Source organism: Caretta caretta, chromosome 12, assembly GCF_965140235.1.
Source record: "Caretta caretta isolate rCarCar2 chromosome 12, rCarCar1.hap1, whole genome shotgun sequence".
Classification (NCBI taxonomy): Eukaryota; Metazoa; Chordata; order Testudines; family Cheloniidae; genus Caretta; species Caretta caretta.
In genome coordinates this window covers 32643755-32670892 of record NC_134217.1, presented here as the reverse complement: position 1 = coordinate 32670892, position 27138 = coordinate 32643755, and the positions used below count along the sequence as shown (strand labels likewise).

At 40.4% G+C, this 27138-nt stretch overlaps 1 long non-coding RNA gene across 2 annotated transcripts in view; it reads left to right on the top strand.

Annotated features, from left to right (window-relative positions):
* LOC125645277 (uncharacterized) overlaps nt 1-27138 on the top strand; it is a 344743-nt gene that overhangs the window by 257101 nt on the left and 60504 nt on the right. For both annotated transcript variants that reach the window (XR_012664599.1, XR_012664600.1), the window contains one exon: nt 24267-24395. This is a non-coding gene — a long non-coding RNA (uncharacterized LOC125645277). The remainder of the gene's footprint in view (nt 1-24266; nt 24396-27138) is intronic.

Here is a 27138-nt window from a genome sequence, read left to right as displayed (position 1 = left end):
GCATTGTACAATTTCCAGTGTCCCATTAATAGATTCTGGGCCAGATTTGCTGAAAAACCTCAAGAGGGATAAAGTCAAAAGGGAAAATCTGCAGGACAATTCATGGAGTTTCCATGGTATCCTTTGATTAGGAAAATAGAATGTGTCATCCGACAAAGGGAAAGAGGATTAAGGCTCTACAAATGCTTGAATATTCTGAAATCCGCAATGAAATCTCATGGATATTAGTGCCTCCCAATAGGCTGGGGCATAGCAAAATCCTCAGAGCAAAAAATATTCAACTTTTTTCAAGTGATGACCACTTTTACCTGCTACCGCCTAGAGCACTTTTGCTGGATGAGATTGCATAAATGCAAATAAGCACTGCAAGAAAATCTCTTCACCAGCCCCTACAAAGCTCTTTATTCTGAAATCTCTCTGCACTGTAATAGGATGACTACCAAGGGTTCTCTGTTCTTTGTCATATATATTTCATTTGTCACTGGTAGTCTATATACTAGTTTGACTCAGGCCAATAACTTATTATGGATCTGATCCCTATTATGTCATTGATTTCAATATGAGCAGAGACAGGGCCCAGGAGAGCATGCTAAGGAATCCTGTGGCGATCGAGGACACAAGGAGTCATTGTATCCCGTTGACAGATGTAATAGTTAGTACAGTAGTTTCTCTACCAACAACATGGGTCCATTAGTCTTTATGGGTTCACTAAGTCACTACTCTGATGGTAGGAGCATGAGGAGCCCTGACTTCAAACTGTATAAGGAAACCAACCATAACACAGATATAATCCTCACACTCACAAAATTTTCACTCCCAGCCTCCAAAGTCAAGGTTTTTGCCAACATGACAGGCACTTGAAGGCAAAATCATAGACAAACGAATTTACAAGAGAGTAATGTAAAAAGCCCACAAAGCTTACTGACCTTGTTTGCTAAAAATAGAATAGGTTGGTCCCCCAAACAGCAAGAGCTGGAATTACGGCTGGGGAAAAAAGGCAGGGAACATGCTGAATATTATTTTATAAGATTAGCTGACAAACTGGGATGCATATGGAATCCCCTTCCTACACAATCAATGTTGCAGCCATAATTGATCATAAATTAAACCTCAATGATAGATGGCTTATACACCTCAGAAGCAGGAAGAACCAAGTATCAAACAGTACAATTCCAAAACAAATTAAAACTACCTTATCTCCTGCCAGAGCCGATTGATCAACTCTCTCATAACCAAAGTCAACAATCCTGGAAGTGCTTTGAGATCTCTGTAGCAGCAAAGCTCTTGTCTCAGGTGGTTAGCCTGAGCCACAATTACTGTTAAAGACAGGTTGCTCCCTGGCATACTGGCTGTTAAATACATTAAAATATTACCGTTAAATCCAGATCAATTCCAGGCACCATGTAATGGTCCATATTTATTTAATTTTGAAACAATGATAAGGACACTTTAGTGTGCATGTCCTACAGGTCTATTTCTTGCTAAAAACAGATTTAAAAAATATCACCTATTAGTTTACTTAGCAATGTTAAGAGAGGCCGGAATTACTTGATACGTGATAGACTGTTTTCATGCCAGGTAGCTTTTCAGTTCAACTCAGGCTAGTGTCTTAATCATAGAATCATAGAATATCAGGGTTGGAAGGGACCTCAGGAGGTCATCTAGTCCAACCCTCTGCTCAAAGCAGGACCAATCCCCAACTAAATCATCCCAGCCAGGGCTTTGCCAAGCCTGACCTTAATAACTTCTAAGGAAGGAGATTCCACCACCTCCCAAGGTAACACATTCCAGTGTTTCACCACCCTCCTAGTGAAAATTTTTTTCCTAATATCCAACCTAAACCTCCCTCACTGCAACTTGAGACCATTACTCCTTGTTCTGTCATCTGCTACCACTGAGAACAGTCTAGATCCATCCTCTTTGGAACCCCCTTTCAAGTAGTTGAAAGCAGCTATCAAATTCCCCCTCATTCTTCTCTTCCGCAGACTAAACAATCCCAGTTCCCTCAGCCTCTCCTCATAAGTCATGTGTTCCAGACCCCTAATCATTTTTGTTGCCCTCCGTTGGACGTTTTCCAATTTTTCCACATCCTTCTTATAGTGTGGGGCCCAAAACTGGACACAGTATTCCAGATGAGACCTCCCCAATGTCGAATAGAGGGGAACGATCACATCCCTCGATCTGCTGGTAATGCCCCTACTTATACATCCCAAAATCCCATTGGCCTTCTTGGCAACAAGGGCACACTGTTGACTCATATCCAGCTTCTCGTCCACTGTAACCCCTAGGTCCTTTTCTGCAGAACTGCTGCCTAGCCATTTGGTCCCTAATCTGTCGCGGTGCCTGGGATTCTTCACCCTTCAGCGTATCTACCTCTCCTCCCAGTTTAGTGTCATCTGCAAACTTGCTGAGGGTGCAATCCACACCATCCTCTGGATCATTTATGAAGATATTAAACAAAACCAGCCTGAGGACCGATCCTTGGGGCACTCCACTTGATACCGGCTGCCAACTAGACATGGAGCCGTTGATCACTACCCGTTGAGCCCGACAATCTAGCCAACTTTCTATCCACCTTATAGTCCATTCATCCAGCCCATACTTTTTTAACTTGCTGGCAAGAATACTGTGGGAGACTGTGTCAAAAGCTTTGCTAAAGTCAAGGAACAATACGTCCACTGCTTTCCCCTCATCCATAGAGCCAGTTATCTCGTCATAGAAGGCAATTAGATTAGTCAGGCATGACTTGCCCTTGGTGAATCCATGCTGACTGTTTCGGATCACTTTCCTCTCCTCTAAGTGCTTCAGAATTGATTCCTTGAGGACCTGCTCCATGATTTTTCCGGGGACTGAGGTGAGGCTGACTGGCCTGTAGTTCCCAGGATCCTCCTCCTTCCCTTTTTTAAAGATGGGCACTACATTAGCCATTTTCCAGTCGTCCGGGACTTCTCCCGATCGCCATGAGTTTTCAAAGATAATGGCCAATGGTTCTGCAATCACATCCTTTAGCACTCTGGGATGCAGCGCATCTGGCCCCATGGACTTGTGCTCGTCCAGCTTTTCTAAATAGTCCCGAACCACTTCTTTCTCCACAGAGGGCTGGTCACCTCCTCCCCATGCTGTGCTGCGGCTGCTTTCATTGTGTTGGTGCAATGGCCATCATCATGGCTGCCATCAGTGATTGAACTAGTGGCTTCCAGAGCTAAAAACATGAGTCTCTCGCTCTCTCTACTGCTTGAGCTAAAGAGCCCAGTCCTCTGGGTAGGGCTATAATAGTCTCACATCCTTTGTGATTTCGGGACAGAGGGGGACATGTAACACATTGACCAGTGCATTATGCTGGCATAATGGGGCATGGGAGAATCACCCTAGCCGAGGAGGATCCTCTGGTAATGTGGATACACCATAGTGTCTCCTACACTATCTCATCCTGAGTGCCAACATGTGAGACATGGCCAGTGAAAATAGGTCATGAGTGGGCATTCCCAGTGCTTCAGTGATCCCTGGATTTCAGTAATGTCCCCTTTGGATTGATGACAGCCAAGCAAGGTCAGCAGACCTCGGGCCCAGCTTGCAGCCAAACCTTAAAGCCACCTTTCCATACCAACCTCCTCGAGTTGTGCTGTGCACTCCTTAATTGCAGCTGATGATTGGTGGCCACAGTGTTGTAATGAAACATGTATCTGATTAAAAAACAATGGAATACATTGCTTAAAATTGATGTTGTAACACTTTGCATTGTAAGTCCCTGTTATTAGTTGCTTATAACTTTGCCAAACTATTACTGATTTGGGCTGAACTCTTCCATGCTTGGTATCTGACTCTGGCTAAATTTTTTGGGGGAAAGTTTCACCAAAAATGCTAGTCACTTCAGAGTATGAAGTTAGGGGAAAATAGTTTTGACAATGTTAAAAATATTCTAGCATCTCCTGGGTTTGGACTAGAAACTTTTTTTGGAAGAGGGATGGCCTTGGAGTCAGGAAGATGCCTTTTACTGTCCACCATGAAAATTCAACAATCTTTGGTTAAGTTATAAGCCTCTGCAAATTGCCATTTGCACATGCTCATTAGAGCTTTCTTGTTCGAGGCTTGCCCCCGATGGGACACAGCAGCAGCAGCCACCACCTCACTGACTTGTATGAAGGAGTGCCTGGCTGGCAGTCAGGAGGAGATTTATCAGTTCTAGCTTCAGTTCTTCCACTTGCTTATGAATTATTCTGTATTAAGAATTCTGTGTATACAGCACAGCTAATTAATAAGCAAGGTACCATCACCCTAAGTTAGGAGGCAGCCACATTTTTTGTAAGTGCAAATCACTCAGTTTGGACAGTGAGACAGGTCAGTTTCTTATTTACAGTCAGTCTGGCTCTCTGGTGACCAGGCACTAGCTTTCTGACACTATGTGGGAATGTTTCAATTAAACAAAACAAAACACAAAAGTAATTTCAAATAAAACAAAAATCCCCAAAATATTTCTATTCAAATTAAGGTTTGAAAAAATTGTCTACCATTTATTTAAAATGCCCAGTGTTTATTTTGGTCTACGTTATTAAAGTTTTAACCCAATGCCTTTTGCTGTCAATGGCAATATTTCCATTGATTTCAATTGGACCAGCCCCTTTAAGATTAATGTTTATCACTAGTGAATTAGTACATGGTCCCAAAGGGGACAGAGCTCCTGCAACTCCAGTTGCCTATAATAAGAGTGGTGGGTGTTCATCACCTCTTGGGAATTGTTTCCGAGAGAGAATTAGAAGAGGAAACAGCAACTGTGAAAATTCTATTTTAGGAAAAATCAGTGTAAACATGAATTAACTAGCATAATAAAGCTATGCATTTTTGGTGGTAATAGCAAATATTTCTATCAAATGAAAATGCAATAGAAAATCAATGGCTGGAACATTCCTTCTTCATTACTTTTGGCTGCCAGGCATAGAGTCCCTGAATTTACTCAATGCATATTTTTTTCTGTCTGCCAGCTACCATACCCCCTCAGGAAGAACATGACTTGGACCGGTATGCTCCAAAACCAGAAGAGAAATGGCAAATGGGTTATGACAACACTTAGCGATCACAGAGTATATTCCAGATGCTTTGAGAATTAATACAACTAACAAGCATGATCTGAAAAATAATTAATAACTCTTTTGCATTTGATTGTCAACAACACGATAAAGGACAAGCCCCTACCTTGCTGTGGGTATATTCATTTCTTACACAAGAACTCCTGTAAAATTGCACATAGCTAGAACAACTGTAGATTGACCTCCTGAAAAACTCTCCTCCTCCTTATGAAAGTGTTCTTCGCATTTAATAAGCTTTGAGCACATTAAATGTAAAGTATAATACTTTACAAGGTAATACATAACTAGAAAAAGTCAACTGAAACATAAAACTTTCCAGTGTCAGTTTGAAACAATTGCAAGACATATAATGTGCTGCGAAGGAAAGATGTGATCACTAATTAGCTGCAAGAGATTTCACTGAGTCAGATTAGCCAGCAAATTGTTCTTTCCAACAGATATTTCTATAGTTAGATACATGGGAAAAACAAGGATAATTGTTTGTTGTTCCCCTTTCAGTTCCAATGTACATGACACTGAAATGGTAACACTTAGTCTCCATTTCCATGGATGTAAAATTAGAAGCATATTTGTTTTGGGGCATTTTTACTCCTCAGGTAATATTCTTGTTTGTTTACAAAAAAGAACATTGTTAGAGATGGGTCATCATGACCATTGCAATTGTGTCTGCTTCACAAGCTATTGTTAAATTAATCAAGTTTTTTGGTTTTTAGCCTGCCTAAAAATTTCCAAAAATTTTCCATTGAGTTTCTGTGTTCCAAACGACAATATTTTGACACCATTTTATTTGTTCACAACTTTTTTTTAAATGCTCCTCTTCGCTTATGCAAGGCTGAGAGATTTTGATTTTCTCACTTTAAAACATAATTCACACATTTTCCCCATATAGATAAGTAACTCAGAAATGTCTGAACTTTGAAATTTGGCATGAATTCACACAAGGCCTGATGCTGAACTCACTCAGACTGCCTTTACACTGATATAATAATTCATTTGACTTAAATGGAGTTCCTGCTTTACAGTGGTGTGAGATCAAAATCACACTTACAATTCGTCTCCTACCTTAATCCTGTCTGTGTTTCACTTTAGAATGAGAGATTTTCATAATGATTTTGTTGAGGCATAATGGGGATTGTTAAACATGGAGTTTTATTCTGATTAAGAAGCATTCATTTTGTGGCCATTAGAAGTGGATTATTTAGTGAGTCTGTCTCCCCTTCCCCTTCTCATTTATTCCATTGAAACTCTTACCAAATTTAATATGGGATACCATGGCTGTCCGACCAAATTAGATATCAGATGAGCCTATTATTACACATTTACCAGTGCTGTGCTATCTTTTAATATCAAAATGCTTATGAAATTCATGCTGATGTATTATTCTGAATAGTTTCACTATCTAAATACACATTGCATGCATCCTCTAAATGAGTATTTCTGATAGTGCATGGAAATATCATGGCAATACTATCCTGAAGCCCTTTTACCATTTTTAGGTCATGCATGCTTGAGTGTGCACAGTCTCCTATTGCTATGAATCAGCCCTTTTTAGAGGAGGAAGTCTGGCAGGGAACAGAGGATTGTGGGTTCTTGCTGCAGCCATGAAAACTTAGAATACTTCTGTGGAAACCAAAGAATATATCAGCATTAGTCTAGTCTGCAATAGCCTTATTCAAATCTGGGTTCAAAGCCAAATTTCATATAGTTTCATTGCTTTTTACTCGTAATGGAGAAAGTGCAGCTGTGACAGATTCTGGACTCTCTATTTTTTACTTTTGAGAACTGGCTGAAAGTCTGTTCCAGTATCAGAGACACTGCAGAGCTCTGAAGATGCAGTACTGGACAAACCCCATTCTGTTGTGTAAAGCAAGTCAGTGATTTCTTATCCTGGCCATACATTCTCCTCTACTACTTAGTTCTCTGCCATGATTTTTTTCCTCCCACAACATTACCAGTATTCTATGTATAAGTACCATTTATTTTGTTTAACAGACTATATATAGCTGAAATATTACCTTTTTACCATTGATTATTTCTCAAACAAGCTCAAGCTCTTTCCTCTGCCTGGGGTGTTTTTCACCATGCTCTTTATGAACTAAAAGATTCAAGAAACAGAGGTTTGTTCATTTATTATAGATGTTCATGTGGTGTGCATCTTAGTGATGGCCTTTCTGTACATGGCTTAGATTGAGACAAAAAACAATTCCTGGAAATAAGGAGCTAGTACTCTATGAAGGCTTCCCTTAGCACCAAGGGTGAAATCTTGGTCCTATTGAAGTCAATGGCAAAACTCCCATTGACTTTAGTAACAGGGTTTCACCCAAATATTTTAAAAGGACAGAAGTGAGAAAGTAGATAGTTTTGTGGCCATCTGGGTTTCAGAAAGGATGTAAAATTTGGTCATCCAAGATCATCTTTGAGGAAACATCCTGTAGAATTTTGTAGAAAGTGATAACCTTTTTAACCATCTGAGGAATTTAATGGAAAATGTATCACCCTGTTATAGAATTCTAAAGGATATTAAGACCTTCCACCCCCAATGAACTATAGAAAGGAGATAATCCCCTAATAAATTATACAGCGCCTCAGAGTAATTTCTATAAAATCTCCTTTGGTTTTTAGAGTCGTTTCCACAGAAACCTATTGGCTTCATGCCTATCAATTGCTGAGACTTTTCCTTATTGGAACAGTGTTCCTTACTTAAGGTAGTTCATCTTTTTTTCTCCTTACACTGGCACCTTGCTATGCTGGTTTCTTGGTCGATTCTCTCAAATTAATCGTTCTTGAAGCATGTCTGAATGTATTCCTTTTGGCTCCCACTCTACCATATCTCTGTCCCCCCACCCCGAACCTTGGGGAGTCTTTATAGAGAGAAATCCTGTAGTGTTTCTTTTCAGAAGTAACATAGCAGGTTTCATAAGCAGATGACTAGACTATACTGTATGTTCAGTTAACTATCCACCACAATGAATTTATTGGATTTTATGATCCAACTGAGCCAGCATAAGGCTAGCATGCCAGTGCACACTTTACTGTATCTAAGAACCTTTCTTGAATGACCCATCAAGGCAAGGAAGAGATTAACTAAAATGGGAGACTAGGCTGCTTTGTGCACCAAATCTCCTAAAGGTATTGATTTAGCTATTATTGTGGCCTACAGGTACTAGTTAGAGAAGTGTTGTTAGCATGGGTTGGACTGCAGAATAGTAGCGGTAACACTGTGCATCGAGGGTTAATGCATACCATTATTAACACAGGGTCAAATTTACCTCTGCTTGTGCAAGGAGATGCCAGTGGCACATCCCTGAGCCACTGTGCCTCACGAGTGACTTGTTCCAGGGAAAGGGAAGGCAATGTTGCTGCCAGTGCCTTTTCTTGGGGGTTCTGCCAAAAGGAAGCAGCTATAATTCCCCATGGAGCCCCACTGGGAGAGCTGCAATGCAGATGCATCTCCTGGGCATTCTAGCCATCCCCCACTTTCTAGACAGCAGTGGTCAATTTTCAGACAGCATGGGTCTCCCTGGAATTTCTATTATCAGAGGGGTAGCCGTGTTAGTCTGTATCTGTAAAAGCGGCAAAGAGTCCTTTGGCACCTTATAGACTAACAGACGTATTGGAGCATAAGCTTTCGTGGGTGAATACCCACTTCTGCCACTGTAACCCCTATGCCAAGGTCTGTGCTGGATTTGTGTTGGTACCCAGTAATATTACCTATACTTTGGTGTGTGGTCTCATTAGATTTTTGACTGCTCTTTCCCCTTGATCTAATTTCCCAATTTCATAAGCTGATCTGCACTGGCTGTACCTGGAGCAGCTGTTCTAGACATGTACAGGCAAGGGAAGTGGTTGCATAGCAACCTGCACCACCTGGAGGCTCTCAAGATAGCTCCTCCCTTCTGTGTAGATTTTTCCTTAAAATTTTTCACAGCTTGGTGACAGAAGAATCAGATCCTCAGACGATAAAACCATAAATAAGCGTTTTCTATGCTTGTTTTTTTTTTAGTGTGTGTGGGGAGGGGGGGAGGGCGGGGGGAGCCCAGCAGTAAACTAGGGAATGGTGGAAGAGTTTGCTTTGTACATAAACAACATTGGCTGAATCTGCATGTTTTCCACTGCAGTATTATGTATGCTTCTTTTATAAACCCAAACAACCAGTCTCTCTGCAATGAAATATGGGTATCTAGGGCTAGATTTTAAAACATATTTAGGTACCTAACTCCCAGTGAAATCAATGGGAGTTCGGTGCCTAAAGACCTTTTAAAAATCTGGCCCTATATCCCATTTGCCTTACTCACATGAGTAGTTTCACTGACTTCTGTGAGACTCCTTGCATTAGTAAGTGAGCTCGATTTAATCTTAAAGAGAACACCAATAACTTATGGAAAAACAACATATTACATTAATTAGTGATGAAACAAAAAGGATTTTAGAAAAAAATATTCTGAAGACCTACAGAACATACTAGAGAATGATATTGTTTCTGTAGCTTTTTTTAAATATCGGGTAACACTTTATATGAAGGCTTCATATATAAATGGTTAATAAGTGAATAATATAAGTTATAAGCACATTAGAGACATAAGTAATTTGTGGTGTTGATAGCTATAAGCCATGGTTATAAGCAACTTAATAAGGTCTCTAACAAGTTAGCCATTTAATAAGACTTATATTAATAATTTTTAACCTTTATAAACTATTCATAAATGGAACCTTAATTTAAAGTGTGACCAAAGAGCCTATAGAATTTGATTGCAGGAATATAATTTTCTGTTCAATTCCTTGGGGTGTTTCCAAACATCCATGAAAAGGTCTATTTTCTTTTACATTCTACAAAGATTTTTATCTACCAAATTCCGTCACAGTAATACAAATACAGATCTCCTCTCTAGTGAAGGTCAATTATTTTAATACCTCTGTACCATACTCTGTAGTTGTTGCAAAGGCAAAACTCCCTGTAGGTTGAATGAATGCTCTTTGGATCAGGCTCATTAAGAGACAAGTATTATAATTTATTAGGACTGAGCCAGGGCTGCTGGATTTGGCCCAGTGGTGGTTAGAAGTACCTTTTAGCGGAATTTAGTTTATACCATTAATACCACTGAGTATCAGGTTTTTTTCCAATTAGAGAAGGTGAAAGTGGTCATCTAATATATATATCACCTGTTACTTCTGCAGTGTCACAAATCTTATATCTCGTACATAAGCAAGTATAAGGAAAGCAGACCACATCTGGAACATCCTGAGTCAATTGTAATTGCACAACTTGGTGTGAGGCAGGGCATTAGTGCAACAGCACCCCCTCTGGCCAAGCGTGGCACAGCTCTGGGCTCATATCGCCCAGCAGGACTGTCAGTCTGTGCCTGGTGCCCAGGAGTCTGAAAAGCTTTTCTTTACTTCCCAGTCCATCAAGGGTTTGATAGGGGAACCCAGGCTCACCCACTCCACTGGGTCCCAGCTCAGGGCCCTAGAGCTAGATAAGTAGAATCAGGGTTCTTCAACTTTCACAGTGCCCTGAGCTTCTTCCCACCTTCCCCTGGGTCTCTACAGGCTCTCCAGCCTGTCAGTCAGTCATCTTTGGGAAGCTTTTTACTAGCGTGCTGGCTGGAGCTCCTTTCTCCAGCCTGCTCGCTATTCTTCTAACCACATCACCCTACTGTTTCCCAGCCCTTTTATCCGGCCAGCTGTTGTGAGGCTTCCAGTCAGCAGTGGCTGGGAGTGCCTGTATTAACCCTTTAGTTGCTGGGCCAGTGTAGGGTATATATACCCCAAGACACTTGGTTATTAGTGAAATTAACTTTTAGTGACTTATTATTCTGCTCTTGCAGCATGCGTCACCAAAAAGTGATGATCTCTCTATTTGTGAGAGAGATAAATCTGCCATTCAAACAGTGCTTTCACTTTCTTTGTTGAAAGGACAAGCAGATGTAAAGTAACACTCTGCTAGCTAATGATTAAGATTTATAAAGGTTAGCAATGTATATTTCAAAGTGGTAGGTGCATTTTCTGTTTAGAGGCAGATAAATAATGACATCTGAAATAAAAAAAATTGTAAGAATTGCTTCACTGAAGTCAGCAGTCATCAGAACAAAATTAACATGCAGAGCATATGTCTGATTCCTGAAAGGATCTGAATGTGATGGTGTAAATAGTTCTTGCACTATACAAATAGAAGAACTTAAAACAATTGAGTAAGGAAATGTAAAATGAATCATTTGCAAAAAAGGGAGACATTAACTATTATGCTCAAATATTGCAATTTGCTCTATCATAATGAAAACATTTTTTTAAAATGAAAATTCAACTAATTTAGCTTTGATACTCTCTCCTTGAGTAATAATTATGCATCATTTCTACAGAAATGTTCCTCTCATAAGCAATCTGAAGATGAGAAACTGTATTACTAATTTTTCACTTTTTGTAATGGTTCTAATCATCATTAAAGACCTTAATTATTATTCAGTTATTCAGTTTTAGAAAAGCCTGCCAGTTATGCCAAATTACATATGGATATACGGGCTTTGGTGGATGTCTCATTGCCAGGGACTTACAATGATAATAGAATATTTATTCATGCAATATGAGAATTAAAGCAACTGAAAACCCATTGCTGTCATTGACTGAACCACTTTGTTATATTTAATAGTACGGGTAAAACGTTCTTTCTTCTCTTATCAATACAATTTCCATCTATGATATACTTGCATTTCCAGTGAAGATGTTCCTATGGACAACATTTGTCTATCATGAGCCTTATATAGTAGTGATATCCATGCTGTGCCTGCAAACAGAGGCACTTATTTCTGAGACCCTCAAAATCCTTGCTTTAAGTGGTATAAGAGAATTATGCCTTGATTCACAGTTTTGCCAATTATTTTGTTTAATGCCCAAGTGATCTGTGATAAGCTTCATCATACACACTAAATCAGTGGGCTTATCTCTTGAATGTCTGTGACCAGCTTCCAACCAGCACGATAGCTGAAATTCCTCTGACATTAATTTCCAGTTTCCCATTCACCAGCATATGTCATCTTGGAACACCAGGGAGATGATTTAAACGGCTATCAGCATCACTCCTGAGCACAATGATTTTCTCTTACATTTCCTGCCCAGTTAAGGATGTGCTTTCTTTATTAGCTTAATAAATAGACAGTTAAGGATCTTCGTTTTCTATGCTTGTTTCTATGCTTCATTTTCTATGGTCATATTTTACTATTTATTCATTCATTCTATTTATAGTTTTTTTGCATTAATATTTGATGCATTTTGCACATAAATGGCAATGCTTAACATATTTCATATCACTGTTAATGTGTTCAATTTGCATATGTTATCCCAGGCTGTTGACCTAGTAGGGATGAAGTTTTAAAAAAATCTCATGGTATAAGAGTGACAGAATAAAGTGTGCTAAAATCATGTCTACGCTTCAGGGACTATTGTGGGATAACTTCTGTTCTTCTGTTCACCTAACTCTGTCTACACTGGGGGCTAGGTCAGCATATGGCACTCAGGAGTGTGTATTTTTAGCATCCTTGAGTGCTGTAACTATGTTGACCTAAATTTTAAGTGTAGGTCAGGCCTTAGTCAACAAAAGTAAAATCTTACCAAAAAACATTCAAAGAATAGAGGAGCCATTTTGAATGTATACAGTGTATTCTGTGACGACCTCTGCTATCAATGTACAAAGGGGCCCAAATTAAGCTGAAAAAATGAAGAAATTGAAAGATGAGACTGATCTTGTCAGTTCTAATAGGCAACTCCATATCATTGCAACGGAAACAAAATCCTCTGTTGATACAATGAGCTTTTCATTACATAAGCATCAGGTAAGTAATTACAATTATTTATGTTACTTAAGACATATTAGGCTCTTGGCTTTGGTCCCCAAGATGGCTGCCAAACACAAGTGTAAAGGGAGTACAAGCTAGTACTTTTCTACAGAGATGGATCAGGTGTGTTTAATTGATCCTGGGGACTTGTGAAGTAAGTGAAGGTGGCTTTTTGCTGGTATGCACAACTGTGAGCAGCATAGAGCAAAAATGGGTGAGCCCCCCTGCCAAGGAGGCATGGCTAGAAAGAGCATAATCTACAGTATACACATCCAAATAAATGCAAAATGACTGGAACTGAGCAACCAATCTAGACAAGTAGCACTCCCCTGCTTTTGGATATAGCCCTAGTGTTACACTAGGCATCTGTTATCCAACTGGGAAAGGTGCACCTGGGTGACATAGTGGAATCTATATATTCTACAAATGCCAGAGGTTCACCTGACACAAGACAATGCTAGTGCAATCATTAGAATATTGTACTATCTACTCCTCCTACAGAATTCTATCAGATGGATTAAACTTTACAGAGGTGAATCACTCCTCTTAAATATTGTAGGATTTTAAAATGAAGCCCCCCTTCACTACTGAAATGATTTGCAAACATTTTTGCTTTGTGGTCCTTGTTTAAGGTATTGGGCCAGATTCTGATCTCTCACTGGTTTTAGACTGTTGTAACCTCATTGACTTCATTGGAGATATTCCTGAATTACACCACTTTGGTGATCTCAAAGTTGTTCCCAGAGATTCTACGTCCTCCCCTCCCCGCAATGATTCTACACCTTCCTTCTGGCAACTCTAGTTTTAAAGAGAAATATTAGGACAGCAAGGTGTGTGATTGCAGTAGGCATATTAATTTTTTCAATTTATAATACATGAAGAAAGTGCTTATATGCTACCCTGTGGGTCCTTGATAATGTTTAAAGCAACTAAGTCCAAACAAGCAGCAACCCCTAGAAAATCTCCAGGACGATACTCCCAACACAAGGTGTGAACGATAGGCAGGACTTTCATCACCAGACCAACATCCCATCATGTAAACAGTCATCCTTCTCCCCATTAAGCCCCAATCAGATCAGCCAGCCAGGCAAAAAAAGATAGCATACCTCATAGGGCAACAATTCCAAATGGGTTTGTAGCAAAGGCAGAAGCTTATTCTACAGATGAGAGCCCCATGTAGAGAATGCTCTCCTGCCAAATCCCAGTTCATTGAGTGGGATCCAACTCAGGTGCTTCGTCGGTCACAGATGTGGCAGTATTGCACAAGGAGACAGGTAGTCTTTCACGTACGCAGGTCCTAAGCCATTTAGAGCTTTATGGGTCAAAATCTGTAAACTCCACTTGGAAACACAAAGCCAGCCACGCGCAGCTCCCAGAGCACTGGTGCCATATGCTTGCGGAAGCTGGACCGCTGGCGGGCTTTAAAGTATAGCCTTAAACCTCTAATTAATGAACAAATAAAATTTGAAATTGTTTCTCAAGAAAAAATAAATAAATATTTATAAATTTAAATAAAATATATTTTATTTTATTTAAATATAAATAAAAATAAAAATAAGTGTGAATGTAATGTTAATGCCCTCTGGTTTCCTAACAGGCTTTCCTGCTTCTCCTTTACTGTGTACTTAGCCTGCTTGATTGCTGCATGACTCTATTTGTAGATGGTTTAAGTTGGATACATAGTCTGTCTACACACATGGAGTCTCAACTCAGACTTGCATGCTGTCCTGGTAAGAAAATGTATTAGAAAATGAGTACATGTTCCTGGGGTTTTCTCAAGTTTCAGTTGTTGTGAGACGCATAGGCAGCGTGGAAAAGAGGTTAGGATTGGCTGGGCTGTATTGCAGTGAGGCTGTTACAAGTGTGTGGACATGACTGGGAGTCCCTGGGGAAATAGTTGTAATATGATGTGCAGGGAGTTACCCGCATGACTCTATTTAGTGAATGCTTGGTTAAGATGCACCTTGCTGGAAATTAAAGCTCTATGGTATCATTTAGCCACCCTTAGAAGAAAAAGACCCAAAACTATAAACCTTTTGGAATTAAAAGTGATTAATTCAGAGACCACTTGGGAAAAAATTTGAATCTCTGCATATTTCATATACACTATGTGTAGAGATGAGACTGAATTAAAATCCCATATCTGAAGGACTCTGGCTTTTGATGAAGTGTGGATCTGAACCAAGTTATATAAGGCATTACTGGCCTTTATGTCTGCAGTAGAATGAACCAAAGTCTGCTCAGCACTGTTCAGGTCTCTAACATCCCCCCTAGCTTCCTGCCTGTGAATTTGGAACAACCAGATAAACATGCTGCTCCCAAGAGAATGTACGCTGGGTTTTATGCTGAGCCCAGTGCATTTATCTTCCTGGGTTTGGTGGGAAGCACTGGCAGCCACTCTAGTTTTGTTATTCACCCAACTCCAACCTACAGTTTGTCTCAAGGAGGAAAAGATTTTTTGTGATCGACACAGATTCAGCAGAGTTGGATTTTCAGGTTTTCACCCATGTTCTTGTTGTAGGCCACTTCCCCCACCTCATCTCTGCCTCCTTACTGAAGTCATATCTACCAGGGAGAACTAAGGCAATTTGGCCTTTCCTGAGGCTCCCATGTAGAAGTAAATAACCTTACCAGGTCACCAGTCTCTTGAACTGCACTTCACCACTTGTTGGTACTATCCAATGTTCATCCTATACAATGTTGTCAGTTCTCGGCAGAAATCACCTGGCCTCTTTGAGAGACCAAACCATTAGCACTTTTAGGCACTTGCAAAATCTGAGCAGGAAAGAACACAACTATTTTTTCATGATTCAGAAATTATTTTCATACCTGCTGAGTGTCTTGGAAATATGCAGTTGGAAATAATCACTAAAGACATTAAAGGTAAAATGAGCCCCACTTTAGTTGTTCTAATTCTTAATCCTCAGGAAATGTACAAAAGAGACATTGGGTGACATCCTGATCCCAGTGGAGTCAATGGCAAAATTCCCAGTGACTTCGGGGATCCAGGATTTTATCCTTTTTCTCTACTAACTCTAATAATTGAAAATCAGGAAGATGCGGTAGCAGATATTGGTTAGTATTTTAGTTTTAAAGTATTACATATAAGCATATTAGATTGAGCATGCCCACTTATTTTGAGTTGTATTATGTGCCTGATACTTGTGCTCTAATACACTACACTGAGCCTAAACAGAACAGTAGAGCTCTGAAAACATTGTTGCCAACGTTTGCAAGCTGTAACACTTACAAATATTAAAATGAGCAAAAACATATATTTTTACGCTTTCTATTCCAGGCCCCTAGAAGTGAATCCATTAAATAATTGCTGAAGTGAGTTGCTGAGCACAGTAATTAATTGCTAGTGTATTCATTTACTGTGGGAGGAGCAGAGGAAGGAAAATATTTCACTGAATTTAGAATTGTATTTATTCATGTATGCATTGTGGTGTTACAGCAGAATTATCTGACACACTGGAAACAGGCTCTCTCTCTCCCTCTCCAAGAAACTTGGACTGTGTGATGTTACTATGTGACCTGAGGCATAATGCACAGAACCTTCACTCTTGGGAATGCATTCCGAGTTAAAGCTGGCATTCACATTTGAGATGCTAATGATCAAAATCCTGCCATAGAAATAGGAAACATAACATGGTATCATTCATGTTTAGTCAGGGGGTCCATCATTGTCAATTCAGATCTCAGAGGCAGTTTGGAGGTGGACTGGAGTCCCTAGATCAGGGGCCAATAGAGAATGGGTCTATCTCTTCATCTGTCTCCTGGAGGAGATGTGGGAGCAGGCCAGCCTGTCTTGTTTTCCAGTTTCCAGTGCAGCGTTGGCACCAGTCCACAGGCAGCCGCTCATCCAGCATTCCTGGCTCGAGGATCATTTCATCAGCTATAGTGTGTCAGCCAAGAGGAATCAAGAGGGAAAAGGAAAGTGGAGTTATGAAGTGAAAACCAAGAAAATAAAAATTCCAGGCAGTTGTTGCAAAGTGAAGGCTGGTGGTGACGATACACTAGTTTATTCACTGAGTCTGCTGCATAGTTGCTAACAAAATCTTACTGATGCAATTTTGATATTTTTTTCTGAACAACGTAGTACTATAGGTCTTTTATTGTTTGCATAGTTTATGATATCTGATGTGTTTCAAGTTGATCTAGCTGTGCGTATAACTGTTTCTTCTTTCAGCAGTTTTAAAAAGATAGATCAGGGCTGGATGGAGTCTTTAGGTGCAGCCCTAAGCAAGGGGTGGTAGGTAAACGGCATCAACCCAGGAGTATGCCCAGAAGACATCGTGCCTCAGAGGAATGATATCCTCCCTGCTTCTCCTGGTCTCTGACATTCACCAGTAGGAAATTACAACATGGTCCAGGGGACTCAGCTGTGGCAGCTGGCATGTTGAAGGGGTGGAGCCCAGGCTCCTCCCTTCATTCTACACCCACATTCTTCGGCTGGGGAGGAGGAAATAGTATGTCTGACCCTCAGGACCAGGTAGACCATGCAGCAGTCTGAGCAGGAGGTTCTTACTTTCCTGTGCGGGTGTGTAGTCTGTCCAAATCACAACCTAACCCTAAATAAACAAGAGCCTGATTCTGTCCCCCTTGTAAAATAAGTATACCTTGCTCTATGGGTAGCTGCATTGATTCCAGTGGGACCAGTTGCAGAATAACAATTACCCTGTGTGGGCAAAGGGTGGCAGAATCAGACACTAAATGATTATTTCTAAAGGCTTAAAAATAATCCAGCAGGTTCCTCTGTTTGTCAAACCAACAGCCTAAACAAAGTTGGTTAGATTCTTTTTCCTCCCCATCTGAGGGAGGAAACAAATAAAATCAATCACAAAATTATATTACTCTATATTAACATGACTGCTTCTAATTTGTGAGAATAAATTAACCTCATTCAGTGCTTTATTATTCCCCGAAATTCTAAAATCAATGCAAGATATGCCATAAACATCACTCTTGGCAGACAGTCATTGAGGTAAACATATAACTCAAAGATAGCTTGAACAGAATTCTCACCAATTTACCAAATAATAATCCAGTCACAGTCTGTGATAAGAACATTAAAAAGAAGAGACACTAACAGAGGTAGGAATAGATGGCATCCATGATAATGTTGAAATAATAATATCATAATTTAAATTAATTAGTGATGGCTTTCATTCTGAAGAATCCCACAATGTTTTACAAACTATACATAAGGATCCTTTTATCCATTAACTGAAATGCAGCCCCTCTGGTGTGAAATAAACAGTTTGAGACAGGAAGTGAAAGAGAATTACAATCCGTTGACTCTGCAATAGGAATTTATGTAGATGGAATCTGTCTGTCATTGCCTGTGGCCCATGGTACGGCACCATTATAGATTATTGTCTGAAACCTCCATTAGTGATGTCACCTTCTTTACCAGGGTTGTTTGTGCTTGTTTGTTAATAGCTAGAAATTATCAGGGCCTTGGTTTTAAATCCCATGCAGAAGATGGCACTCCCAGAAAGAGCACTTCCGAAGATCATGTATGAACATTAGTTCACTACTTCCTTCTAGAATCTGGGAAGAATACTAACTCCTGAATCTCTACACTATTCTCTGCGGGACATAGGTGCTCCCTCAAACTACATTTCCAGCCCAATCTTGTTTGAGGCCAAATTCTGCTCTTGAGGAAACTGGTGCAATCCTATTCGCTTTTGTGGGTTTTTTCCAGGGTAAGTGAAAATAGAATTTGCTCCATAACTTTTGAAATCTGATGGGATCATAAGACAAAGAGTAGTGGTTAACGGTCATAATGGAATTGTCCCAGAGAATGATAGGGAAATGTATATAAAGAAATGGAAAATATTTGAAGCAGTTCCAATCTTGTGCCTTCTCTATAGCACTTTCAATGGGAAAAAGATATTGTGTGTTCATTTCAATATTTGAATGAGTAGACTTAGTTGTATTAGTGCTCTTTGTATTAACCTGCTGAGAACATTCATGCAATCAGCATTTCTTAGCACTATTCCAAGCAAGTAACAGAAAAACAATATCATGTTATGTCTGTGGCCAGTCACCACTAAGGGCACAGCTCACAGGATGAAGTTCAAATAGAAAGTTAGACAGTCATGAAAAAAATATTGGTGAATAATGAGTGAATTTGAGACAATTGGGATCAGATATCCATAAAACCAAAAATGAGACAAAATAAAATAAATGAATCTTTAGTATTTGTTCACTTGGCTCTACAGGAATGATACACAATGTTTTCCATACCAGGACCTTCTTTTCTATAGTGGGAACCAGGACTCTTCTCTTGTCTAGCCAGGACCCCCCTCCTATTTATTAACATGGTAAGATCAAGTCGTGAATCCTCTGACACCTATTCAAGACTCTCCTGGGGTCATGCCCATCCATCTGAGAACAGTGCTCTGCAGTGTTCATTGGTCTCCTTCTTCTGTTCTCACTGCAAATGAGGCATCTCTCTATGAAAATAATAATAAGCCTTTTCTGCAATTAACTGGTGAAGCTCCATTGACTTAAAGGAACTGTGCTAACTTACACCAGCTGAGGATCTGGCTGTAGATTTTTTGGAAAAGGGATAAGATGTAGATATATTTCATTCAGAGGATTTTATTGAATGTCATTCTTAACAGTTCTAAAGTACCCTTTTCATAAATCTGGCTTGTCAGCATGGAAATTATTCTGAGTAGAACTGATTGTGTGTGTGTGTAAAGTAATGATAGCTAGTTTTGGGAGGTACAGCAAAACCCACATCTGGCTTTTGCTATTTACTGTTGTCAGGGCTAGAGCTTGAAATGTATTCATTTTGCATTTTATTAGATTATAGAATATCAGGGTTGGAAGGGACATCAGGTCATCTAGTCCAACCTCCTGCTCAAAGCAGGACCAATCCCCAATTTTTGCCCCAGATCCCTAAATGGCCCCCTCAAGGATGGAACTCACAACCCTGGGTTTAGCAGGCCAATGCTCAAACCACTGAGCTATCCCTATAATTAAACACAGAAAGGAGCAAGGATCTCTCACAACAGCATGCAGAACACGCTGTAGCCATTTCTACTGAGACGCAGTCGGAAAGTCAAAGGAATGAACATTGCTGGGTACTCAGCTATATTTGTTAAAACATGCTGGGTGACATCTTGGCTCCACTGGAGTCAATGGCAAACTCTCATTGACTTCAGTCAGGCCAGGATTTCACCCACTATTTTTTTCAATCAAGCCGCAGGCATTATTTTGGGGGAGAAATATTTGTTCATTGCAAATATTAGCACATGGCATAGACTGAGGATGCTCAGCACATGTATGTTGAGGCATAAAAACAGAAATCTGCTTTTTGGTTTGCATTGTTAACACGCTGATGAGTGTGTTACTGGTCTGCCTGGATGCCTGATCTGCAGAAGATGAGAGTCTGTTTCATGCCTGTCTAAAGGGGCTTGGTTCTTTCGCTCTAGCTGTAGCAATCTGTGCTTTTCCCTGGTTCAATCTCTGGTGTGTTAGCGAAGATGATGACCATTACATGTACTTACTTTATGTCAGTGGGGCTGACATATTCATAATATGGATACACACCCCATGCAAGATTGGGATCTTTGACATGAAATATCCCTCATTATCAAGCAGAGTTTTATACTCATATGTCTAGACTGTTTCAGGCTTTTAAATGACTAATTTGGATGTAATAATATTTAAAGCCAGGGTGCTGTATTGCTAAGGATTTTTGCTATTGTTAAGCTAGAGTCTTTTGCTTCTAGTTCAACAGGTCAAATCTCTCCAGAGTCACAAATGACTGGAAGTTGTTACCAGCTGGCAACAGTGGTCTATATGTAATGAATATGGTGATCTTGGTCTAGTTTCTGGTGGACAGATGTCCATGTCATAAAAATGCATTGCAATTATTATCGTGTATTATTTGTTTTACCGTAGCACTTGGGAGCCCTAGTCATGGACCAGGACCCCATTGTGCTAGGCACTGAACAAACACAGGGCACCAAGATGTCATAATTAGCACCCTTACTGGTATTCTCTATAGAAAAGCCAAGGACTGAATAGACACAGAGACTCAGAGCCACTTGCCCTTTCAAGCTGGCTCCTCTAGCTTGGGTTGAGGCACAGTGAAGAGGCAGTGTGTGGTAGCGTGCATTGCCATTGTCTATGCTGTATCTGCTCTGTAAATAGAGGACTCCAATGTCCAGGCTTGTCAGTCCAGTACTATTAACATGAAAAGATAAACAGAATAAAAAATTCAAAAGCAGTTTAACTCAACTTATAAGAAGCAGGTCATTCGGTAGCCTGTTCTGATTGTTGTATTGGTGATATTTTGTCCAAAGGCTTATCTTAGCCATGCAGACTTACAGTTTGTAGGGCGGAGGTTTGCAGGCCTATATACATGAAGACACAAGTTCCTGGCTGTTTTAAAACCTCAGGACTGGCCAAATGAAGAAAAAGGACTGAACATTAAATATAAATTGCCCCTAACTTGTCCACCTCCCCTAAATCTCCTCTAGGGGAATAATTCTTACTCCTCTAGAGTGCTATTTTCTCTTACCCTCTGTGGTGAGACCACAGTGAGCTGGCTGACCACATTACCTGCTGCAGATCATTCTGTTTGCTGGTGATCAAGAACATCCAAGGTATCTTTTTTTCTTTCTTACCGCACAACTGAAAAAGCACAAGGTTGAGGTATTTTCTGAGCGCTGCATTATGCCTTGCCCGGCATAGTGCAGAAGGTGTGGGAGATGGGGACAGGAGCTGTTGGACACAATCTGATCCTCATGCCCCTCAACAGCTCAGAAAACCTAGGACTGGCAAACACCTAGGTTTGGAGGGGGGCAAGGCCGTAAACCATTTCCCCACTCTGTGCCAGTCAGCTGAACAGCTGCCTCCGTGGTATAATTTTGTCTCCCTCTGCAAAGTGCACTGATAGCAGGAAAAATGTTCTATAAAAGTGCAATATTTATTATTTCTCTAAAGTGAATTGGCTGCATTTAACTTAAAACAACAAGACTAGAGAACGGGGGAAAAATATCCAAAGATAAAATAAACCAGAAAAATATGTAGTCCAGAATAATCACAAACATTCCCTGATGTGGTACGGTCACTCCTTGTGCCTTGCTTCTCCACAGGTGGCTCATGCACATCCAGTAACTTTGTTTATATTTTGTGTATTAGCAGATGGTTCTTTGATATAGAAGAAAAAGTGTTCCCACATCAGATTTAGTCGTTGCCGTCTTTTTTTGAGCTACTAAACAAACCAAAGGAGGAAATGTGTAGCCACAATCACTATAAGCAAAGGGCTGGGGTAAACAAAGAAAAAATCTTTGAGTTAACTTATGGTCTGATTTACAGTAAGTGGAGGGGAGCAGTATATTTAAATGTAAGGGATCCATAGACTTTAACTGGATAGGATGTAGTTTCGTTATGAATATTTCTGAACTAATGTTCAAGAGACAAGGGTTCAACACACGCCTCTGTCAAAGACTTCCTGTATGAGCTTGGGCAAGTCACTCAGTCTCTCTGTATGTCAGTGCCCGCTCTCTGAAATGCTGAGAATAGTATTTCCTTCCTCCACCCATTGTCTGTCTTGTTTATTAAGACTGTAAGCTCTTTAGGGGGGTGACGATCTCTTGTTAGGTGTTTGTACAGTGCCTAGCTGTTCAAATGGACCCTGACTTTGATTAGAGCCCCTTGGGGATAATGTAATACAAATAAATTTGATCTGAGTGAATAATTTGCAACAAATAATTTATTGGAATAAATTAACCTCTTGTATTCTGTTTGGCAAATGCTCCATCTGTGAGCACACTTGACTTCCTTTTATTTGTCATTTGAAAGTATTGATGAAGTTTTGGAGATTGATTGTTTTTTAAATCTGTGTTGATTTCGAACAGTTCTCTGCAAATATTTGAGATTCAAATATTCTATTTGAGTTGTTTTAGTTGTGGTAGATCAGATAAATCGCATTCTTTTGGGAGTGTTTGTTGATTGGATTAATGCGCAAACACTTCTGGCATCAATACTTGTGCGGAAAAATCTAAAATTCAGTTTCTGTGAATTCTTGCACATGCGACTATGAAACTCACTTTGTGTGAACCTTCATGCCGGCAAAACTTGATCTTGTGAATGTTCTCTGAAAGGGAGGGGTGAAGCAAATGAATGCATATAAAACTAAAGAAGCAAATGTTTGTGGAAAATTTTTGAAACATTTCCCCCAGCTCTATTTGCAGCTTCTTTTTTTCTGTGCAGTAAGCAGAGCTCCACTGACATGGTTGTAGGCTGGGCAGAACCCAAGAACAAGTCAAATGGCTGAGCCAGCTAGATTTGTTCTAGAAAGTCACAATGGAGAATATGTGATAGTCTGTTTTAATTGCTCATTTTAAAAAAAAAGGCTCAAATTGCAACATATTTAGTTAACTGTCTCTATTTCCATTTGATACAATTAATGTTTTTGTGATTTTCAAAGGAATTGGTTTCGCACATTTCTTTTACAAAGGGAGAAATGAGAGGAGAGAGAAATGCTACTCACAGAACAGCTTGTCACAGGCTGACCTACTTTTTTGACCAATCTCTCTGAAGCCTGAGTTGCTCTTGTGTTGACAGTATGTGTCTGAGCTAAAGCAAAATTCACAGAATCAGTGGCCTTAGAGATTGACTTCAGAGTAGACAAAGGGCCTGATGGCTTTTATGGGTGTGCAAAGACTGCAGGATTGGGGAAAAATCAAATGGATGCAATACAAGTATGAAGCATCTGTAAATGAGCCAACAGCCCAATTCTGACCCCACTTTTACAGAAGTTTGATGCTTTTACATCTGGGGAGAGCAGAATCGGGCACCTTGTGTTTTCATTATGGCCATGGAGTTGTGTGACTGTGTTTCAGCAGGACTATCGCTTCCAGCATTAGTAGAACAAATTGACCTTTCTAGCTGTTTACATGAGTAGACTTTCCCTTAGGAAGTTAATTTTAAAATCTTGCATCAAGGCAAAACAGATTGGAGTTAGGCCTCTTTTTTTGACTCTTCAAGTGAGTACAGCGCCCATCACACTGGATTAGATCAACTGGAGGGAGGGATAGCTCAGTGGTTTGAGCATTGGCCTGCTAAACTCAGTCCTTGAGGGGGCCATTTAGGGATCTGGGGCAAATATTGGGGATTGGTCCTGCTTTGAGCAAGGGGTTGGACTAGATGACCTCCTGAGGTCCCTTCCAATCCTGATATTCTATGATTCTACTGCAGAATGGCTCTGTCTGCAAAACCAATATAAGACTGCTGCACTTTTTCCTGGTCATAGACGTTTTAGTAGAAGAGCTTGTTCTATTAGGAACCAGATGTAATGCTGACTTCCCAAATCCTGTAATTACAGTGTATGGCTCAGTGAAAGCTTCATAGTGAAACCTGAGGCCATGTCAACCTTGGAGAAGAATGGAACCAATTTGGCAATACCTTGGACCCACATCTCTGCACTCCAAACAAGACCAAGGATCCCTCTCAGGTATATTCGTGTTTTCCTTCCACGAAGAGTCTAGCAGTGAAATTTTGTGGCAGAAATGTTTGTGGAAATATAGATTTTTAAAACAACACTGAAGAATATTTGCAGAAAACAAATTTTGATTTTGCAAATGTTGAGTGTTCTAAGACTTGCTTTCATCTAGTAAGAGAAATGAATAGACCATGTTATCAATGTGTCCGGTCCATACTCAACTTTAATTTTGAATATTGACTGCTTGCAACAAACTGCTCACCAGTGATCTACAGCGCAAGAAGCATTTGCAACAATTATTCACAAATTCTCTCTCAAAAATGAATACATTCAAGAAAACCATGATTTTTTCATTGATCCTACAATGGGACCACATCTACTTCTACCCACCCGTGTGGGTGAAAACTGCTCCCTTTTATTCTTATTTACATTACAGTCACCTCTGTGCACTGTGATGCACACCCCATTGTGCTAGGCACTGTACAAACACATAGTGAGAGAAAGACCCTACCCATGACAGTCTTAATAGGTGAGATAGACAAGGATGGGAGAGGAAAGAGAAGCACAGAGGTGAAGCAACTTGCCTAAGAATTTCAGACTGCAGTTCAGTTTAGCAGTCAAATTTGCCTCTTCAGCAAGGGGAGGTGCAGACTTTCTGTGTCCCACTATACCATGGAAGTAGGGGCAGAGAGAGTCTGGCTCTTAGTGTGCAGATCCCTCTGAGAGTGACGTCATCTTCACCTGACATGGAATTTCAAGCCCAGGTGAGTAACTTGTCATGAATATAATGCCCCATCGACCCTTAAAATAAATAGAATTCTCTGATATGAAGATCCAAGATTATTTGTTTTCATTTCCCTAACTGATCCAGGGAGATGAGAGATTTTCTGGCCATCCCAGAAGGAGAACAGAAGAGACTGGATGCGGTTTAACTAGGCTGCAACTTTATTCCTAAATGTCAGGGAGTGCCCAGTAGATAAGTGTACAGTGTGGGTAATTCCATAATCATTTACATGTACCTGCAGTGGGAGGCTGCTGTCAGCCCTCCAGCCAACCCATTGCTGGGAACTTGCTACCTCCCACCTCTAGAATGGGGGGCTATAAATGACTGGCCGTACCAATCAAAGGAGCTCCGAAAACCCCCTCTTTTGGCTCCTTTGAAGAATACCTCCCTTAAATCCCTTACCAATGCATTTTATCAGATCACTGTGTCCCTTCCTTGTGGATCCTCCCCACGCTTACATAACAAGTTGCAACATCATAGCCTAGCCCCTGCTTCATGTCCGCCCAACTAAGCCCCTGGCCTGCTGTGGGAAAGGTTAAAAACCCTCCACCTCGCTTTGGCCAATCCAGTGGTCAGGGAAAACATTCTTTCCCAGCCCTTGAGAAGGTAGCAACTAGCATAAGTTCACAGCAGATAATGAAAAAACCTGGGATTTAACTACTTCAGTAGGGTGCGAGTGGGTCCTACACCACCTGGTCAAGTAAAAGAGGGCTTTTCCAGCACCTAAATAGTTTCCCCTCTCTTCTGGTCACCTGTGGGGGGATGGGTCAGCATCCCCATGCTGACAAAGTCTGAAGCTGCCACAATGAGTCATTCTCTGGTTACCTAGCCCTTCAAGGGGCCACACACCTTTTCCTACACACCAGACAACAGCCCCCACAACTTAATGTGTGGTGAGGTTATTCTCTTGTAGCACCTTACTGATGCAATTTGACCTTGTTGAGGAATGAAGCTCTTCTCTGATGGAAGAGAGGGGTGTGTAGGCGTGTGTGCGTGTGAAGTGCTCTTACTTTGCCTGTATTCAAATTCTAATTCCATATTCTGGTAACAGATCACACTGACAACCAAAAATAGAAGGGCCTGAAAATATACTCACAAGAATGATTGTCATACGAATAAGAATAGGTCCTGTTTAACCCATTCTCTTATCAGCTCAGCTCACTGTAATCTTCTGATCTTCCCCTGGTACTTTCCTGTAGCCCTTGGCCAAGAGTCCATTCATGAAAAGTAATAGTCTAATAGTAATAAAATAACTCTCATGCCAACAGTATGCAACTAGTGTGGATTAAATAAAGTACATTTACCTTGTGTAGGAAAGCAAATGTATTGCTTCAATAATAGTAATGTACAAGCTCTCTTCAATGTGGCATGACTTTGACTTTTGGTTACTCTGTTTTTCTGGCTGAATTCCAGGTCCAAACTTCTGTGCTGATTTACTCCCTCTGCAGCTCCATTGGTTTCATTGGGGTTGCACAGAATGTAAATCTGACCCAAATTCCCCCTGCAAATTCAACTGGATAGAATCATCTGTGCTTCCAATACAAAATTATTAAACACATTGCCACATTCCGCTCCAGAAGTGGCTGCAATGTAGGGAGGGATGAAATTACTGGTATAGTTGTTAGTATTATTTATTATTTGTATTGTTGTGAGCCCTAGTCATGAACAAGGATCCCATTTATGCTAGAAACACAGAAAAAAGATGGTCCCTACCCCCCAAAGAATTTACAATCTACAATAAGACAAGAGACAAGATGTATACAGACAGTACAAGGAAATCATCAGACAGTATTGTTCAGCATGACTGGCAGTGATGTCAGCACATCAGCAGTCTAATTATCAGTTTCTTTGTAGGCATCATGGCAGAGAAGCATTTGAAGGAGAAGGGAGTTTTTCAGGATGAGGGAGCTTTGCAGATGTTTATGGAGGGCTCTTCCCAAGCATGTGGGGCAACATGGTAGAAAGCACAGA